We start from the raw sequence: 18,534 nt of genomic DNA, 5'->3' as shown, positions 1-18,534 counted from the left end.
ACACTCACAGGAGGGTTAGAATCCAGAGTAAAAGAGGTTGACTCCCTGACAGCCGGGATTTATCCACTTCAGTAACTAAGGTGGGGTACTTAGTGTTGTTTCCTCGCTTCTCAAATTTACAGGAGCATGCTGGAAAGGCAGAAAATTAGCCTTTGAGGGGGGCTGCTCTGTGTTTCTGCTAAACACAGAACCTTTTTTGAAATGGAATCAGGTGGAGAGTAATTCTCCTAGCTGGAGTTAATACCACCATGATTCATAATCTTAATGAGAACGAAGCCAGCATGGCAGGGTAGAGGTGACCTATACACAGAGAGGGACAGAGAAAGGAATACTTCCTCTGAGTCTACCTGAGCTGCAGGGATCTTACTTTTATGCCCCTCCAAACAAAGATATATAGACTTTCTTATTTAATAGTTCCATTTGACTACTAACTAGGGCAACTCATCTACTGATTTAGTGCCCCTCAGTCAAATGGAACTATGTGTCTCCAGGACAGAATATATATGACATAGTCTAGAGCACAGATTCTAGAGCCAGGCTGCCTGGTCTACCACTTCAAGTTCTATAACCTTGGCACATTACTTCATCCCTCTGTACCAACCACCACATAGGACTCTCCTGAGGCATAAATGAGTTAATATGTGCAAAGAGCTAATAGCTGTGACTTTGTGCCTCTCTCCCCCATTCTCCTATTACCGGCAGTAAAATGTTTGGTTTAAAAGAGGCCTTCAACATACTTTTCATACAACTCTATTCACATTTATTGAGAACTTACTGAATTTGAAATTCTAGAAATTAGGATGATAGCGTGGCTTTGGAGTCTGACAGTCCGGATTCAAATCCTGACTTGGCCACTTGCTATACATAATTTTTGCAAGTTTCAATCCTTATACATGTAAAATAGGGAAAATAATGCCTAACTCTTTATTGTTTGTGTTAAATGAAATATCAGCTATTGCATATTCTCCCTAACCCTCAGGAACTAAGTAAGATGACCTCAATAGCCCATTTCCATACCCTCAGAGTTGAAAACAATTTCCAAGATGACAGGAAACTGATAAGAAAATTTTCTTTCTCATGGTCTCTTCTACCTCTTGAACAACTGTTTCTAAATATGAGTGGTTACAGTTGCATTAAAAATGAGCAGAACTCTGTGCAGTGTTTGAATCTTAGAATTTGCAAAAAGCTGCTGGTTTTCAGATGGGGCCTACGAGGCATACCTCGAAGCAAGCAAATTCAAATTCCACATCATACACCCTTGTCCTCTGAATTCCTTGTTTGTTTGGGTTTTGGCTTGTTGGTTTCTTGGTTGGTTGGTTTTCACTCCCATTGGTCCTCTCCTGACACTTCTTGCCCCAACCAGATTTCAGTCTCACATCGCATAGTTGATGACTCTTTCCTTCCAGATTACCCTCCAAACACCAAATTCAGCAGAAACTTAGCACCGTGACTCCCAAACTCACATAACCTAATTTATCATATACTAAACATATAAATGTCTTGCCATGCAACGACAGCCTTCTTCTCCAGAAAACAAACACCATTACAAGGAGTATTTTCAGATAATTTTTAGTAAAATGTTTGTCACACATTGAATACATACTTGATGGTAGCTATATAGAAAATGGTAAGGTTGGATATCGAAAGCTGAATAGTCTACTGCCCACAAACAGGTCCCAGCTAGTGAGACACAGTATGTTAGCTCCATATTCAAGAGTTTATGAAATTGTGCATCCATGTAGATAAACAGGTTGTCATGTGTGACAAGTAATCCTCTTTAATTCTATTGATGCCATATGCTATTACTTCTTCACAGAGTGTGAGGACGTAAAAGAAACAAAATGTTCTACATTTTTTAGTGCACACTTTTCATCCTTAACTGAGGTAGACTGTACTCCAAAAATGCAATAAAAAGCACATCGGGCTTTAACTTGACTTTTCGTAACATATGCAGTATTAATTGATGCTACTATTCCATTCTTAATCAGCTTCATGAAAGGGATGCAATAGGTTGACAAACAATCCCCTGTCCTTCATCAAGTTATTGCTGGTATATGCATATTCACAAATTGAACCTAAAATAAAGTTGGCAAAAGCTGTTCACAAATGCATTTACTCAAACATTTAGATGAGAATTGGCTCTCTTTGGTTTAATCCTCCAGCAAACATTTATCCAGATGCACTTACTCCACCCTGTCACAGGAAGGAACTAGGAATTGTTTCTGTGTACTGATATGCTCTTAATATTAAGGCTTTGGGGATGTGGGTAAAAAGCTGCTTGGTGTATTTTATTAAAATTAGTAGAAAATTTAAAACCAAGCAAGCATTGTCAGTAGTACTTAGTATTTAATGCAAAGAAACCCAGGTGCTTAGAAATGTACACCAGAAGAAAGAAGAGACTTGCTATATTCAGAAAGAAACAACATGCTCTCAGTTTTCAAATTTCTTAAGAAGAACTATAGAATCTTGAATTTTGAGTGAACAGAACTATAATTTTGTAAATCAATAGACTAATCAACCAAGCTGGAATCATTTGAGTAACTACTATGGGCTTAATCCTGAGAGTCAGTGTTTAATCTTGAAAGTAAGGAGAAATTGAAGAAATACAAGAAGTTATTTCTTATCTGGGAGATGATACTAAAGAATAAAAAATAGTTAAGTGAAAGTAAAAGTATTAAAACTAGTGCTATAATGTGCTACTAACTTCAAAGCACAATAAGAATTCAGAAGGGACAACAAACTTAGGAGCAGAGTCATCAAGAAAAGCTTCACCAATCAGCACACGGCAAGGCTTCAAGAATGGGAGCCAAGATGAAGGGGCCTCAGGGACCAAATCTTGGACACTTTGAGCAAAAATAATAATGATGATAATAATAATGGATTTTAACCCCTAGAACAAAATGGGAATCCATGAGTTCATGATAATATAAATAATGTTTAAAAACTGAGAGAGCAAGGACAAATTTTTTATGGCAGACTTTTTTTAATATAAATTTATTTTATTTATTTATTTTTGGCTGCATTGGATCTTCACTGCTGCGCGGGAGCTTTCTCTAGTTGCGGCGAGCGAGGGCTACACTTTCGTTGCGGTGCAGGGGCTTCTCATTGCAGTGGCTTCTCTTGTTGTGGAGCATGGGCTCTAGGCGTGCGGGCTTCAGTATCTATGGCACGTAGGCTCCAGTAGTTGTGGCACACGGGCTCAGTAGTTATGGCGCATGGGCTTAGTTGCTCCGCGGCATGTAGGATCTTCCTGGACCAGAGACTGAAACCATGTCCCCTGCATTGGCAGGCAGATTCTTAACCACTGCACTACCAGGGAAGTCCTTTACGGCAGACTTCTAATTGACAAATGCAGGAGAAATGGTGGAAATTGAATCTCATCATTTTGCTGCCCCACAGGAGTAATTGTGGCAGGTGAGAATCATTTTCGGATCCTAAAATTAGTGGGCAAAAGTGTAAGGAGAAACAAGATATTTGCATAATCTCAAAGTAACTCCCCCCAAAGTAGCAAAGATACAAAAAGAAAAATAGTAACTCCATTGAACTGGATAGTATCCCTCCCCAAAATCTATGTCCTTCCTGACCTCAGAAGGCAGCCTTATTTAGGGTCAGTGTAGATCCAGTTAGCGAAATCACAATGAGGTTACCCTAGAGTAGGATGGGCCCTTAATCCAATTTGACTGGTATTTTAGAAGAAGAGAAAGACACAGAGACAGACACAAGGATGCCACATGTCCATGGAGGCAGAGATTGGACTTATACTGCCAAAAGCCAAAAAATGCCTGTGGCTACCAGAATCTAGAAGAGGCAAGGAAGGATCCTCCCCAAGAGGCTTCCATGGGGCATGCCCCTAAGTAAAACTTGGTTTCAGATATCTAGCCTCTAGAACTGTGAGAGAATAAATATTTGCTGTTTTAAGCCACCCAGCCTATGGTACTTTGTTATGGCAGCCCTAGGAAAACAATAGTAACTTCAGAGTAGAAAGACCTGGCAGACACCACCTTAAGTGATTGAAAGGAACATCACTAGTAAAAAGACATGTCAACAGCATGTACCTCCTGACATAATGTACCGAGAAGGGCACAATTGCACTTTTGCAGTACTCTTGACAAAAATATATAACATCAATCTAGTAAGAAGAAAATCAGACAAATTGAAGTTGAGAAACATTCTATGAAATAACTGGCCAGTACCTTTTGAAGTGTCAAGGTTGTCAAAGACAAAAAATGACTAAAATGAGGAAACTGTCCCAGATTTGAGGGGACTAAAAAGATGTGACAACTGAATAGAATGTGGTATCCTGGACTCTGAACTGGCGGGAAAAGACATCAGTAAGGACGATTTGCAAAATTTAAAGAATGTCTTTAGATTAGTTTATGTCCTGGTTTGGATGGTTGTACTATAGCTACATAAGATGTTATCATTAGGGGAAGCTGGGGAAGGGTATTCAGGGATTCAGTGTACTATTTTTCCAATTTTTCAAGTCTAAAAGTATTTCAAAATAAAATAATTGTGAATAAAATTCAAGGGCAAAAATGGTTGGGTCAGACAAGATGGATAAGGAAAGGGTTTCCTTGCCACATAAAGGACAGGTGTGAACAAAGGCGAGATGGAGGGAGCAGAACCCAGCTGACAGGTCTGTGTTGCAAGTAGCAGGAGGGCACACAGGAGCATGCATATGTGCTGCTGGAATAGGGAAGCCAGCCAGGAATCTCACGCTGATACAGAATGAAACCTGCATAGGGTTTTGAGCTGAAGAGTGATGCTATGAAAGCACTGTTGAATGACCATTTGTCTGGCAGGAAAATGCAGGATTGAATCCACTTATATAGACTCTTCCTGTCAAATGAATCTAATCCCCTTTAGGACAGTAGCCGACTGAGGAATTTGAAGGCAGCCCTTGTCAATATTTCTGTTGCTACTTCTGGGATGCTTTCTCTCTGGGGTCCTCCTTCCCCTTTCCTTAGAGGCAGAGTGGAGGTTTGTAATGAGGGATGATACAGACATCAGAAATATTGTCAGAAAAGCACTAACAGGAGAATACAAGTGACAAAACAGTACTTAGGAAACAAAAATTTAAAAATCCAAATACAAAAATATTTAGGAAATATTGTAATATTTAGTGTTTAGGAAACAAAAATAAATAATCCAGATACAAAAATAATAGAAATTGTGTGGGTTAAACCAAAGGAAGAACTTAAGGCAAGAGCAATCACACTATAGGTAGCAATAATGATCCATATTCTTGGAGAATTAGTGGAATAAGAAGAAGAAACTCAAACCATCCTCTTCCTGTGTTTAAGATTGGTGTGATTTTTTCTAGATTACATTTCAAGATCTAGGCCACAGAGTAAAGACAGATATAAAGAACCAAAAAAGGATTGAAAGAGGCAAGTGACCTAGAATTTAGAGCTTTCAGAAATAACTGTAAGTAACAAAAGGTCCTAAAATAATGAAGTTTGAAAAGATTAGGGAGAAAAGGGATTAAAAATGGACTCTATCATCATAAAAGCTCATTAATTTCAGCTCAAGTAGTGGAATTGGCGATCATTTACCATAGATTAGGTTGAAGTTTACCTTTACACTATCTCAAAGAAATATTTTGTTAAGCAGATTCATATAATCTAAATAAAGAACTATTTAAAAAGCTTTTTTGGAGACCAAGTATGCCCCGAAAGGGAAGGTAATAATGTTACAGAGTAAGACTCAAACTTTGCTGCTGACCTATTAAAAGCTAAGCTTTCATTTATTTTTAAAGGTGTTTAAATCTCACTGATGAAGTTTAAATCTCACTGTTTAAAATCTCAGTTTTTTCTTTTATTGTCCCTATTGCCAGTCCTTAGAGAGCTCAAAGTCACAAAGCAATAAAATCTTTGTGAACCAACTGGAACTTCTTTCTCTTGCCCATCTGCCCCTAAGGAGTCTACCTGCCCCAGGTTAAGCGTAGGCAACTCAACATGCAAATATCCATGGGGATTTGTGGGATGGTGGGAGGGTAGCCAACAGTGTGGGGATCTGTATGAGGAAAAGGTGGGTCCCGTCCTTTCTAAATAATAGGAGAAAACGTTTCTCATACACAAGTAATAACTGAGGTCTGAGGGAAGTTTTCTAGAAATGAGAGAGGGACACTGAAAAAAGAAAACCTCGAACAGTAGAGACAAATAGCCTCCATCCAAGATTATACACCAAACTAGAAAAGAAGTATCCCACTGGAAAAAAAAATTCAAAGTTACCGTAAGGGTTGTTTTGTCTTTTCTTTCTCCAGTTTCCTAATTTAGCAAAACCATTCCCTCCTCTCTCCAAAAATGAGCCCTTGCCCACAACCAGCTCTTTTAGGCGCCCAGACTCCCCTGAGCCTTCCCACTTCATATACTTCCTTGGGGGAGAGAGTAAGTCGTTCCAGCTGGGCCCGGCCTTATGTTCCTGTGGCCCAGTTCCCTGGCAGTCCCCTAACAAGGGCTTGCAACTGTGGAGCTTGCACTGATGTGTGAGAGTCCCCACAAATCCCAACAGCTCACCCCCTACACTCCGCTCCTAAGGCTTCAGAACCACAGGCAAGTACAACACACAAAATCAAGATGCCTTAAAATAATTCCATTGTAGCCTCTAAGCCCGCAGTTTGTCTCATTTTCCCAGTGATCCCTTATAGGAAAAACTCTGGAGCTTGTTCAAAAATATGTTCACGCTCTGTGTGAGTTCTGACTCAGTTCCTTTCTTTCTGTTCCCTCAGGTATACAAGTTTGGAGTTCTTGGTGATAATGAAGTCTCAAGAGAAGGCTTAGGTTTTTCTTGGCTTTCGCTGTTATAGGGCAACAGACTTGCTGACAAAGGGTCTTTGTAATTCGGTGTCCCTAGGAATTCCCTAAGTACCTAGTTTTACAAAGCGCATGCTTTCCCTGCCTGAGTATGAATCTGAGGGGTTCTGCCTGGAAGAACTAGATACTATCCAAAAAAATACACACACACGTAATCATTGGCCTCTAAATAGTGGTGAAGCTAACATCACATCCTACTCTTCTCAAATTCCTAATTCAACAATCTCTAAAGCTCTCAGGAAAACTAGTAACTGATATATTTAAGAGGTCAAAGGCAGCTAGATCCACTTGTAACCAATGATTAATTTTATTGCCTAATGCCTAAGTTGTATGAGACATATGACTTAAATAGTTTTGGAAAATTAATATTAATGCATGTATTTCCCAGAAACTTTTTAGTTGCAAATGATAGAAGTTCAACCCAAACTGGATGAGTTGCAAGAGAAGAAGAGCCATGTGGAGAGGAGTGGGCTGGAAATGGGGAGAAATGTATGACCTCATGTAAATGATAGACCCACACTTTTGCTGTTATTAGACATTGCCCTGTCATATCAAATGGTGTTATCTAGAATCTTCTCTATCTCTTAGGTCCACCTTGTTCTTTGCTGACTTTATTCTCACACAGATTTCCTCAAATAATAGGAAAATGTCCTCTCAAATTTCCAGATTTACATCCTCTTACCTGAGCAACCATGAAAGCAAAAGAGCATCTCTTCTCACATAGTTCCAACAAAAATTCCCAAGTTTAAATCTCAGGGGTGAACACACATGTGCTTGCACACACACACACAAACACACACGGGTAAACCACAATACCACCACCAACAACAATAACAACAGTCACCGTCCACACTTAAGTCATATGCCAGTCACTGTGCCAAGGGTGGCATGCTCTAATTGGCCTATCTGGTTCATGTGCCAACATCTAGAACTTGAAGTAGAAGAGAGAGAAGGCCACTTGCACCACATGAACATAGAATGGGGGTGGAGTCACTTCCCAAAGGAAAATCAAGGTGCAATTACCTGAAGAAAGGAGAATGGATATTGGGGATGCAAAAACTAAGATCTCTTGCAACTCAGATTTCAAGCTTCTGATCATCACAGCATACTTCAGGGATGTTCCCCCCTAATACCATTATAAAATCCTATCTATAATGAAACACCTTACTCCATTTTTAAAAGTTTCTTCTGTGAGATGTTTGTATGAACCACTATGATAAAATAACACCAATATTTACAACCAGAAGTTGTAATAACATATCTGTAGATGAATAAATGAATAGCCATTGGGGTCTAATAACCATTTACTGAGGACTCTTTTATATCAATTTGGGTTTGCATGACTCTGAGGTTTTATAAAATTATAGAATTCCAGTTCCCCAAATGTAACAGAGAACATAAACTGAAAACTCATCTGCTAAAAACATCTTGATGTACTAGATTAAGAAGATGTACTGATGTGCTTCTGTAATGGCAGTGGGAGGAGATCTGCAGACCTACTCCTCAGAAACAATTGTAATTAAAATTATTAGTGTAAAAATTACTAAAAGTATAAAACCATCCAAAGTCTCTGGAAGCTGTCCTAAGAGCATACAGCATGTGGTAGGCTGGATAATGGCTACCAAAAGAGATCAGGTCCTAAATCCTGGAACCTGTAACTATTACCTTATAAGGAAAAAGTGTCCTTCCAGATGTGACTGTGTTAAAATGGGGAGTTTAACTGGATTATCCAGGTGGGCCCTAAATTCAATCACAAGTGTCCTTATAATAGTGACTCAGAAGGATATTTAATAATGACAAAGGCAGAGAAGATAATATGACCGTTGGCACAGAGATTAAAGTGATGTGGCCACAAACCAAGGAAAGCTGGTAACCACCTGAAGCTGGAAAATCCAATGAATGGATTCTTCCCTAGAGAACTCAGAAAGACCAAAACTGCCGATGCCTTGATTTCAATCCAATGACACTAGTTTAAGACTTTTGGCTTCCATAACTGTAACAAAATAAATTTCTGTTGCTTTAAGCCACCAGGTTTGTGGTAATTTGTTACATCTACAACAGGAAACAAATATACAGCAAATAATAAAATTTACTTAATCTTAGAACAGGCAGTATCTGTGATACTTGAGCCAAGATCCAGTGTTATTTTGATATTCAAACCAGACAAAGTCAGCACTAGGAAAGAAAGTTTTAGAAAGGTTAATTTAGTGTTTGAACTGACAGTTTTTTGTGAAGAAACTGAATTTTGTGGGAAGATGTGGGTCAGAGAGGGTGGTCATAAAAAAAAAAAAAAAGAAGAAGAAGGTGCTGTTTAATAAAAGTAGATCAAAAAAGAACAATGATTTTTATCCAAGCAAGAAGGAAATGCATCCAGGAAAAAAGAAAAAGAAAGAGAGAGAAAGCAACAGCAGCAGCCTGGGGTAGGAGTTTTCTTAAAGCAATGCTAGGTGCAGTTCATAAATGACCAACACTTGCTTAGAGTCTGGCCTCTGCAAGAGAACAAAGTTTTCATCTGATATCACAAGGTTACACCTGGAAGACAGAGAGAAAAGGATAAGATTCCACAGAGGTGGAAGATAACACAGATGATGAATGTAGGGAACCAGACTGATATGTAAGATTTATCAAATCAGAGTCAATGGAAAATTTCTGAACTTCTACATTATCTACCTGGACATATTTCAACACCCATTCTTCCCACATTTAAAAACAGTGCTTTTGCTCCCTAAATGGGTAACTAGGAGTGAAATGTGTTCAGGATCTGTGACAAAGAAGGCAAACTCTTAGAAAGGGGAAAAGACTTCAATGTTATATCTAAATTCTGATTTAAAAATGAAAGAAGAGGAAAAATCTGCCATACCACTGCTATGAATTTCAAAATGCTTATATTCGTACATCACCCTGCAGTATAAAAGTTTCATTAGCAGGATGAGCCTCACAAAACCTCTTGAATAGAGAGAGCGAATACCCACAGATTTTTACCTGTTTGTTTGCTTTCAACAAAGGAAGAAGGCACATGAGTTGACTAATGACTGCGTTATTGAGGACTCCAGACTAGATTATCTGACACTAAATAAGGAAATCAAGTTCCTGATTACATGTGTCATGGCTACCGAAACATACTGGAGATAAACCCCTAAACCCTCCTGTTTATTGCTCTTACCATCTTAATATTTATGACAGCTACTCTATTGAACATTGACAATCTGAAAGTTACTATAACAAGACCTTCATTTACCCTCACATAATTCAATGAGTCAACTATCAGTGTTCTCCCTTTACTTAAGAGAAAACTCACAGAGTGTCTTGTTCAAGTTCTCACTACTAATAAGCATCAAATCTAAAATTTGAATCTAGGTAGCTTTGGTTTCAAAGCTGGTATCCTTAACTACTATGTTATACTGTGGTTAACCAGTTCATTTCACTTTCAACCCAATATGGCTCGTACCCTGTACTGTCATTCATGACAATATAGGTCATTGTGCTTTACAATTGAAGAGGTTTTACTATCGTACTATGACTGTTAAAATTGTGATATTTTGATCAATCTCCAAGTCATACTCAACTAAGACCAAAAAGAGCACAGTCATAAAGCCACAGCATAACACAGAGTCAATCCAGAAAAAATACTGAGACAATGCTCCGCCCATATCACCTGTGCATTCATCATTATTCATTATTTTCACTGCAATCACTTGGTACTCCTTGTGCTGAGTCAAAAGGCAGGCCAAAAGAACTCCCAGGGTGGTTCATGCCCCTCGGAGCAGCCCTTAGCAAATGAGACAGGACTTCGTGTCTAAATACCCAGCTTCCTCATCGTTGCTGCAAGAGAATTCTGGGGCATATTCTAAGCTGTACCCCCAGGGTCCCAGTGGGAACAAGCTCCAGTTGCCCACAGCAGAACCTGCCCATCAATGCTCCTTGAATTGGCTGCTTCCTCTTCTTCACTTCCTTACTGGCATTTCTGGGGCTCACCTTTCTCCCAAAAAATACTTAGGTTTAGCTGCTCCACAAGATGAAGTCATCTATTTGGGAATCAGACATAGTTTTACACATCAAAAAGAGGCAGCAACTGCATTTTCATATTCCACAAAAATATATTCTTTGCCTCTCCTCCCTTAGAGTAAATATATCCCCCAAAGATAATGAAGTAAACTAGACTGTTACTTATTATTGTAAGCCAACATTATGGGCTGAATTGTGTCCCCTCTGCTTCCCTCCCAACACCAAAATTCCTATGTTGAAGTCCCAAGCCCCAGTACCTCTGAATGTGACCATATTTGAAGACAGGATCTTTAAAGAGGTCATTAAGTTGAAATGAAGTCATTAGGGTGGGTCCTAACACTATATGACTGATGTCCTTCTATGAAGAAAGTTGGATACAAACGTGTGGAGGCAAGGTCATATGAAGACAGAGGGAGAAGATGGCCATTCACAAGCCAAGGAGCAGAAGTCCTGAGCCAACACCTTGATCTCGAATTTCTAGCCTCCAGAATTGTGAGAAAGTAAGCGTCTGTTTAAAACACTAAGTCTGTGATACTTTGTTATGGCAGCCCTAAGCAAACTAATATAGTCAGAAACTGATTATATTCAGATATTATCATTGTATTAGAAGCACCAGTTAAATATACACAATAATAATAACAATAAAGAAACTATCATATATAAAGTACCTATTGCGTGTCAGCAGTGAGGCTGGGCAAGTTACATGTATTATTTATAGTCATGGTAGCAAATTTATATTTCAGAGAGGTGTGATTGTCCCCATTTTACTAATGAGAAAACAAGAACTTTAGGAGGACAGATCACTTGCCAGAGTCCCACTGCTTCTATAAAAGAGCAAGGCAATGAGATTGCAACTTAGACTGCAATCCTTATACTATTACTGATGTACAATCAAGGGTTAATAGCTTCATTTCTCCATGAGGTAGTCTCTTCTTTTGTAAAAATAAAAAACTCATATCTATCAGGACAGGAATAAACCATAGGAATAAAAGAGGGTAAATTTCAGAACACATTTAAAAGACACTTGGATGAAACGGAAAAAAAAATTAGGTGAACTGAAAAAACTATTATTATTCAAGCCACTGTTATAATCTCACAGCAATGACAAAGCAGCCTTTCCATGTTCAGTTGTGTCAGCGTTCTCGGCATTACATTCTCCTCTTTCACTCTGAGCAATAAGTCATCCGCGTTCAATCTCTTCATGCAAAGTCAGCCTAATCAGCCAACAACAGGGGGCTCACAAGTGTACAGGGGCTCATTATTCATCACTTCTGAGGAGCAGCTACTGTAGTCCTAGTTCGTGATTAAATATTTAGTGTCAGTAATATAGGCAGCAGAGAAAAGAAAATACTGCACTTCTTAAATGCCTTGGAAAGCATTTTGAAGGCAGCCAGTCAATCACATGAGTGACAGACTCTGACTACCTCATTAAAGGTGCTAAAACACAAAATACGCTCCAGATCCCTCCCACTTGCTCTCTTCCCCATTAGGCACTATTTGGGACACTCTTGTTTGGATTTGCTAACTATTGTGAAGTGAAACTCACCACCAAGGACAAAGTAGAGGTATTATAAGTGATTTTCTTTGCCACCAACTCTAGGTGAACTTGATATATTGCCTGAGGTATCACAATGCTGGGGAGACTGAGAGCTGTCCCCCTTTCAGAGCAAAAGACAGCAGACTCAAGGCAAGACAAAGTAGAATAACCTGCCTCCACTCCACTGCCCTCCTCCCAAAATAACCTAACATATTAATGCGCTGGCCTCTAGCTGTTTCTAAACTAGACACATGCATAACTGCAACAAGATATAGGGGAAATATTTGCATCTTTATTCCTTGAAGCCAGTGCAGGCCATGTCCAGCTTGGGTATGAAATCATGGGTTCACATATCCAAATTAGACCTCTTCAGATTCCAGAAAGGGCAGAAATGATCCAGACACCCAGAAACTCAGGACATGTTGGATCTGTAGATTTTAAATCAGGCGCATGTGCTCAAGTTGGGTTACTAGACATCGGTCAGGTCCTTCACATTTGGGGTTTAGGCCCCATTAGGTGGGCTTACTTTGTAGTTGTGAGGGTCCACTGATTGTGCCACAGGCTAGAACTCTCTCTGTGTACTCAGGCTATACAAGGAATTTAGCTTTAACTGCTGTGTCCATCTGCTATGCTGTCTCAAACCTTCATATTTGAACTCTGGGCCATTTCCCTCTGCTTCACTAGGGAAGCAGTGGTCTGTGCTCCTCTCTTGGCTATCACAGTTATTCTTTGCCTTGCACTGCTTGTCCCTACAAGTCTCAGGCATCCTGGTCCAACAAGGAGACCCCACAGAAGAGCATGATCATATGAGCATGTGACTTGAGGTCAAGGACCCACCGCTGACGATTCCTGGAACACACTCCCCGTGAGCAGCCATGCTCAGTCGGGGCCCATTACCAGCACTGGCTTATACTCAACTATCCCATTTGCCACACCTTTCTGTTCACAGGGCTTAACGTTTCCTCCAGATTTCATTTATTATCTACTCCCGCCGAAGGGATTCTTTCTTTTTCCCTGACCTCAACAATCATTCCCCTATTTTTAGAGGCAAAGGAACAGCTTTAGGTCACCTAAGACGATTGTACTCTTAAAAATTAATGGATGCTCCTTCTACAACCTTTCCCAAGACTTTGAACCACTGTTCCATCATTTCCCTGAAGGTCACATTGGGAGTGGTCCTGAGTTCACACACTATCCCCTGGGTCTGAAGGTCTTTGTTCCTGCTACACAAAGTCCCAATAGAGGAGGCAGCGATTTGAAATATGGTTCCACTAACTATGTAGCCACATGTTTTTATCACGTATACAGTTCATTCTGAAACAAAAATTCTAACCCTGCACATTGACCGTGATAAACAATCAGCATCAAGCTAACAGTTTTATAATTTTTGTGTACATGAAAAGAACAGTTGAATGAATCGGTTTATGGCCGCATCATTAAATGTGCCTTTGTTAAATACTGCCTAGAAATCCACCTTTTAAAAAAAAAATGAAGACTGCACGGAAAGATGCTTTTTTACTGAAGGATCATTAACACATTTACATTTTAAAATTACATCCCTGAGGGAGCCTGGAGAAACTAGTTATTTTTTATTTTGAGTGTCATTTGGTATTCCCTTTATTGCTATCCCTTTGTAGGTCAGGACACCATAAAGAACTTGAGATGCAAACCACCTGATGACAAAGATATAAAAGTCAAAAAGTTCCAGGAAGGACAGAGATATTTAACTTGGGTGAGATGTAAATTACCCACAAGCAAGCTTCAGATTCTCTTTTCTGTGCTGTGAAACAAAGGTGTTTAAGTAGAAATAATACACTATACTCAAAAGGAAAATCCCTCACCCCTTCAAGGAAGAAGTTTCTCTAATGGTTTTTTTTAATTGCGCTGAGTTGCTTTTGCAAATGGAGCCTGCTTTGTCCCACTGAAACAGAAGCCCTGTTTCAGAAACAGACAGCAAAAAAATAAAAATAAAAAGTATTTAATATGACCACAGCTTGGGTTGACTTGCTTTAGCCCCAGGGTCCAACTCTGGACTTGAATAGAGTCTGTGTGCCTGGTTTCCATGGTCTGCTGCATCATCATATAGCAAAACTGAATTGTTTTGACGAGAGTTGGTGAATAGGCTATGTTTGGACAGACTGGATCTGTTTTTAGCCATTAAAAAGGGCTATTAAAACTGCTGAGCTGTCATTAGAGCACATTGTGAGGTGCCCAAGACAAAGCAGCAAGAAGTAAATTGGCTTCCTGCATCCAGAGGCCCTAAGTCTGGGAGGACATTGCACTGTCAGGCGACTTCTACTTAACGCAGAGCAGAAACCAACACTTACACCAGGTGTGAGTGAAAGGAGCTCAGCTTGAATTATCTCTGGAAAAGTGCTTTGGGTTAAAATAAAGAAAGAAAAAGAAAAACACAGCTTAAAGTTTCAAGTCCTGGTCAGCAAATTGGGCAATGTTCTCTGGGTTCACTCTTCTGCATTACAGCAAAACCTCATTCATTTGGAATAATTGGGAGAAGGAAAGTATTAGGCTCTCCAAGTTAAAATAAGGAATTATATAATATTTTTGGACCACTGCCATTGTATTACTTGATAGAGTCAGGCTAACAATTGTTACTAACCAAAGAGCCTATTTAATATCCATAGTCCAAAAGAGCAAGTTGTAATTAGCACATCACTGCTAGTATTCAAATAGAATGCTTTTCTTTTATCTTTTAAGACTTCTTCAGTGGGATAAACATCCCTCTCAAATTCTCTTTACACTATTGATTTCATTGGGAAAAACCAATTAAAATATAATAATAAAACCTGTCAAAGATAAACTTTAGCTCTGTCCCTATTTGAATAATCCCAAATTCTGATGTAGTCTAATTATAAGTTAGTAAATCCAAATAAGCAAAATCTTATTGCATATTGAAACAGATGAGACTTTTGACTCTGCTGAAAAATCAGAAAAGCAATATATCCCTCTTCCTGGGTTCTGAGCATATAGCATTGTTTTCCTGGCTTTTTCTTATCCATATTTGAACATATTTTAGTCTTTCTTACCTTAATGTTTAAATCTCCCTAAACTCCATGCCCATCTCAAGGCACGCCCTTCTTTCTTCATCAAAGCCAGATTTCTTGAAAGAGTCATCTACACTCTTGACTTTCCACTCTGACACTCCACACCCTTAGGCCACTGAAATTTCACTTCCTTCCCCATCATTCTGCTGAAACCACCCCATCTCACAGGGATTCCTGACATTCACTCCTTATCTCATTTGACTTTTCTTCCTGTGCTAGAGAGGACCTATAAGACAATGTTGAATAGGAATTGGAATAGCAGGCATTCTTAGAGTGTTTCCAACTGAAAAGAGAATACTTCTATTTTTTTTTTTTACCATTCAAATGATGTTAACTAGACATTGTTGGTAGATATCTTACCTCAGACTAAAGAAGTTCTATTCTGTTTTTAGTTAGTCAAGACTTTTTTTGAATAATGGATAAAGAGGAGGAGATGAAGATGCTGAATTAGGAGGATGCTGGGCTCACCTCCCCTTGTGAACACATCAAACCACAGCTACATATAGAATAACTCTCACTCAAATTGACCAGGGATTAGCAGAACACCTCCTCTACAACCAAGGCTGTAAAAATGATCCACATGGAGTCTGGTAGGAAGGGATGGAAAGCAATCTGGTTGGAACCCACATCCTTAGCAGGGGACACAGAAGAGGAGGGGGATAGCACAGGCTCAGAGATCCTCCCTGAGGAGAGAGGGGTTCAAGCTACATATTAGTTACCCCAGCCCTGGGGTCTGACACCAGGAAGATGAGCCCCTTTAGCTGGTTTGAAAATAAGTGGAGCTTACCTGAGGGCCATAAGAAACTGAGACTCTGCTTTCAAAGAGCAAGCACCCAGAATTGCTTACTCCTGGTCACAGCATAGACATCAGATTTAAAAGTGCCTGAGGCTCTGGGCGACTTGCCAGGACCACCGTAGCACAGCCCCCAGCCCACACCATGTTTCTGCTCCAACCCCTCTTGCTCTGTCACTGCTCCCCACAAAGGCAGAGTCTGTCATTGCCAATAAGAGTGTGCACACATGGAGGGAGTGGGGCAGGTTCAGACCCCAGCCTCTGGCCAGTGTGTAGGCACACACCTAGAAGGGAGTGAGGCTAGATCCAGGGTGGAGATGACCATTGCCTGAGCACACATCCTGGTGCACACTTGGGAGGGAATGAGGCCAGCTCAGTGGTATGTCACCAACACTTCAGCCCTGAAGCAACCTTTAATCAAGGTACACACATTGGGGGAAAAGTGAAATCACCACAGAAATGTAGCCCCAAGCCCTCAGGACCTGGCCATGTCCCAAACCAGTCTCCAAGGTGGAGACTGCCATCACACCCAGGAAAACCCAATTCCCTCAGGGCTTCTGCTCTAGCCCCTTGGCCCCCCACCACTTGCAGTTGGGCAGTGATGGACATTAAACACAGGAGAAACCCTCTGCACCTAGCTCTGGTTCTAGCCCCTCCAACTCTAGCCCTACTTCCCACCAAGGCAGTTAATGCCAGCACTCCCTGGAGAAAGAAACAGCCCATGTTCACTTCAGATCCAGCTCTCCTACCAAAGGCACTGGGCACACACAGACTGCATAGGGATGCTCCCACACAAGGACATGCCTTCAAGACAAAGATAGGTAACTGTTTCACCTAATTTCATAGAGAGAGAGAAGGATAAAATAAGAAGACAAAGATATGTCGGGAGGATGAAATAAAAAATGTAGAGCTTTAAGACTGAGTCAGAAGTAAAATGAATACAGTTTAAAATAAGTAGATATAGTTATAAATCAACATGTATGAACTCAATGGTAACCACAAATCAAAAACCTACAACAGATATACAAAAACTAGAGAGTAAGGAACACAAACATAACACCAAAGAAAATCATCAAACTACACAGGAAAAAACTAAAACATGAAGAACAGAGACAAACTACAAAAACAACCAGAAAACCAATAATAAAATGGCAATAAGTATATACCTATCAATAATCACTTCAAATGTCAATGGAATAATGTTCCAATCAAAATACATAGGTAGTTGATTGGATAAGAAAAGAAGACCCATCTGTATGCTGCCTGCAAGATGTTCACTTCAGAGCTAAATATACAGACAGACTGAAAGTAAAGGGATGGCAAAAGATATTCCACACAAAAAGAAATGAAAAGAAAGCGGGGGTAGAAATACTCATATCAGACACAGTAGACTTTAAAACAGAGTATATAATAAAAGACAAAGAAGGACATCATATAATGATAAAGGGATCAATAGAAGAAGAGGATATACCATTTGTAAACATATATGCACTTAATATATGATTGCCTAAATATATAAAGCAAATACTAACAGACATAAAGGGAACAATTGACAGTAATACAATAATAGTACAGGATAGTAGTACAATAATGATAGTACACCCTACTTACATCAATGGAAGATCATCTAGACAGAAAATCAGTATGGAAACAGTAATCTTAAATGACACATTAGATCAGTTGGACTTATTAGATATCTACAGGACTTTCCATCCCAAAACAGTAGAATGAACAATCTTTTCAAGTGCTCATGGAACATTCTCCAGTATAGATCACGTGCTAGGACACAAAACAAGTCTCAGCATATTCAAGAGGACAGGGATTATATCAAGAATCTTTTCTGACCACAGGGTACAAAACTAGACATCAATTACAGGAAGAAAAATGGGAAAAACACAAACAAGGGAAGATTAAACAACATGTTACTAAAAAGCCAATGGGTCAACAAAGAAATCAAAGAAGAAATCAGAAAATAACCCAAGACAAATGAAAATAAAAACACACCTTTCCAAAGTGTATGGGATGAAGCAAAAGCAGTTCTAAGAGGGAAGTTAATAGCAATACAGGCCTACCTCAAGAAATAAGAAAAATCTCAAACAGCCTAACTTACCATCTATAGGAAGTAGAAAAAGAAGTCCAAAATCAGGAAAAGGAAGGAGATAATAAAGATCAGAGAGGAAAAATAAAACAGCGTCAAAAAAAACACACAACTGTATGGAAAAAGACTCTGACAAGTACAGGTTTCTGGTAACTGACTGTACTGCTGAACTGAATGAATAAGCATTTTCAGAACTCTAATGAAAAACTGATGAACTCATAAAA

This window comes from Eubalaena glacialis, chromosome 4 (assembly GCF_028564815.1).
Source record: "Eubalaena glacialis isolate mEubGla1 chromosome 4, mEubGla1.1.hap2.+ XY, whole genome shotgun sequence".
Taxonomy (NCBI): Eukaryota; Metazoa; Chordata; class Mammalia; order Artiodactyla; family Balaenidae; genus Eubalaena; species Eubalaena glacialis.
This window is presented reverse-complemented; position numbering follows the sequence as displayed.